General features: G+C 45.0%; 1 pseudogene; it reads left to right on the forward strand.

The window, feature by feature from the left end:
• The first annotated feature begins 1734 nt into the window (after positions 1 to 1734).
• On the forward strand, positions 1735 to 1853 carry LOC114057138 (annotated as a pseudogene).
• Positions 1854 to 3228: the final 1375 nt, after the last annotated feature.

A 3228-nucleotide genomic window follows, 5' to 3' on the forward strand; every position in this document is an offset into this window, starting at 1 on the left:
AGAAAAGGCATTTTGTATTTGCACTGTAGAAACTGAACTGCTCTTTAGATAAGACTACTTGACTGAAATGCCTTCTCTGTCTCCTACTAGAGTCAAAAAAATGTTAAGCTTGAAGCAACAGTACTTTTGTATCTTCTGGTGTTTCTTAAGTTTCTTCTGGGTCATGGTGAAAAGAATCTGGAAAAGTCTTTTAGTTTGGATGGAAAAAAAATGCTCTCCTTAATACCAGAGATTATCAATTGTAAAAATGTATTTTAAAAAAGTTGCTAAACAGCTGGTGAATGCAAAAGCCTTTACTATTTATTTATTTATTTTATCTTTTCAAATAAATGTCATCATTTGCCATTGAGCTTCGGGTCTCTTGCAATTCAGTCTTGTTGCAGTGTTGTCAAGACTATGAATATCAAGACTCCTCCTCACAATGTTTAAATGACAATACAAAGCAAAGTATTGTGAAGAATCAGGCCCTGCACAGAGCAGGTGGCATCAAGCCTATTGCTGAAATGTACAGCTCTTTCAACAGGCACAGGCCAAAACCAGTAATTGTTAAATGAGCAAGGAGCTCACCAGTGTGTCCTTCAGCACCATATTCAGCACCATCTCCCCAGGGGCAAACTTGGTTCTTCCATCTATTGAACTTCTCAGGGCTCCTGCCTTCTGAGGATCCAGCCCTGAAGTGGTGCAGAGACCAGCAACAAGCCATGACTCAAGGCAGGAGGATGGATTTGGTCAATTTTGATGAACATATCATAAAACCAGTGTTGTTTCATGGCACCTGTGTTATGACTACAATATCACCCAGTGAAAATTGGTTTGTTCTTCCTTAGTCTTACTGTGGTTTGCTTAGTAGCCATTGTCATTTGCCAACAGCATTGCCAAATTTGTGGACCTTAAGTTTACTTCTGCTTTCATTTTTGCTGGCATGTTTGGCTAAGTATCAAATAGCATTTGGGACAGTTTTCCCTCTCTCAGGGTCAGGAAGCTGTTCAGAAGATAAGTTGAGGCCTTGAAAAGGAAACCACCAGACATGCCAGTTCTAGATCCTTCTGTTGGCACAGTAGTGAGATGTATTTAAGTAATATTGGGTGCTGGGTATATTTGGGAGGACTGCATTTTTCTGCAAGAGGAAGGCTTCCATATCATGACTGCTTGGAAGTGCCTTGTGGAACAGCTTTAAAAACCAATGGACTTTTTGCACTCTTCTGATGTCACGCTGAGAACAGAATTGTGTTTTGGTTTTGCCCTTACCCTTCCCTGAGGACAAATGATTTTTCATGGCGCAGTGCAAACATATAAAGGAAACACAACAAAAATGTACAAACCAAATTTATTCTTGATCTTGATGATGCTGAGTACATGTATTGAATGGATGGGCAAGCCAAGACAAGTAGCATTTTGACATGGAACTGAGGAGATGATGTTGAGGATTTCTTGAAGTCAGATGCTCTTGCTCATATCCAGAGTCCATTCAGACTCAAGTCAGTGCAAACAGAGCTAGAAAATGTGTTTCCCCAGAATGTGTTTCATCAGTAGTAGCTAAGTATTTAATGACATGATTTAGCTCTTCTTTGTTTCTCAGTCCACTTCACAACACCGTTTATGTTCTTTACAAAATTTGCCTCTGTAATACCAAACACATTACTAGTTGAATGGACTGTTCATGAGCAGAAAAGTATCTCCACAGTATTTGTGCCAGAATTACACATAAGTCCCCAGTAAAGGTTTCAAACCTTATCCTATGGCCATATCACCCTGAGAATGCCCAATCCTGTCTGATCTCTGAAACTAAGCAGGGTTGGGTCTGGTTAGTACTTGGATGGGAGGCTGCCTGGGAACACGGGGTGCTGTAGGCTCCAATTTTGGTGGATGAGGAGAATGCTGTGGATGCGTCTACCTGGGCTTCAGCAAAGCCTTTGATGTCACCTCTCATGGAACAGTCCTGGAAAACCTGCAGCTCAGGGCTTGGACAGGGGCACTCTCAGTTGGGTTAGGAATGGTGCTGCATCCAGTTGGTGTCTGGGTACTAGTGGTTGTCCCCAGGGATCAGTGCTGGGTGCTGTTTAATATCTTTACTGGTGATCTGCATGAGGAGATTAAGTCTACCACCAGCAATTTGCAGATGACACCAAGCTGGGGGGGAGTGTCGAGCTGCTGGAGGGCAGGAGGGCTCTGCAGAGTGACCTGGCCAGGCTGGGTAGATGGGCTGAATCCATGGGGATGGGGTTCAACAAGGCCAAGTGCCAGGTCCTGCACTCTGACCACAACAACCCCGTGTGGCTCTAGAGGCTGGGCACAGACAGAGTGGCTGGAGAGCAGCCAGGCAGAAAGGGACCTGGGGGTTCTGAGTGACAGCAGCTGAACACGAGCCAGCAGTGTGCCCAGGTGGCCAAGAAGGCCAGTGGCAGCCTGGCCTGTGTCGGGAACAGCGTGGCCAGCAGGAGCAGGGACGCGATTCTTGCCCTGTACTTGGCACTGGTGAGGCCACACCTGGAGTGCTGTGTCCAGTTCTGGGCCCCTCATTTCAGGAGGGATGTGGAGGTGCTGGAGCAGGTCCAAAGAAGAGCAACGAGGCTGGTGAAGGGACTTGAATACAAGTGCTATGAGGAGAGGTTGAGGGAGCTAGGGTTGTTTAACCTGTTGAAGAGGAGGCTTAGGGGTGACCTCATCGCTCTCTACCACTATGTGAAAGGATGCTGTAGACATGTGGAGGTTGGTCGTTTCTCCCAGGCAACCAGCAACAGGAGAAGAGGACACAATCTTAAGCTGTGCCATATTAAGGTTGGACTTTAGGAAGAAGTTCTTTACAGAGGGACTGACTGGGCATTGGCACAGGCTGCCCAGGGAGGTGGTGGAGTCACCATCCCTGGAGGTGTTTAAGAAGAGGTTGGATATGGCACTCAGTGCCACAGGCTAGTAGATAAGGTGGTGTTAGGTCACAGATTGGACTTGATGATCTCAGAGGTCTTTTCCAACCTAGCTGGTTCTGTGATTCTGTGAAAAAAAGGCAGGAAGAAAAAAAAGCTCTGAGTTTAAAGTAGAAAGAAAAGCAAATATAAAAATAAAATGAAATGTTAATAAAGATCAAAGGAAAATTGTCACCTCTACCCACAATCAGATGGCAAGTTGCTTGGACCTCAGATTTCACTGGAGCAAATACTTCAAAATAGGGTTTTATGAGGAACGAAAATGAGCAGAGGTTTGAAAAAAACCCTTAACAACTCCCTCTTC

Source organism: Empidonax traillii, unplaced genomic scaffold (assembly GCF_003031625.1).
Source record: "Empidonax traillii isolate 1590-97213 ecotype Southwest subspecies unplaced genomic scaffold, ASM303162v1 scaffold116:size1738432, whole genome shotgun sequence".
Lineage (NCBI taxonomy): Eukaryota > Metazoa > Chordata > Aves > Passeriformes > Tyrannidae > Empidonax > Empidonax traillii.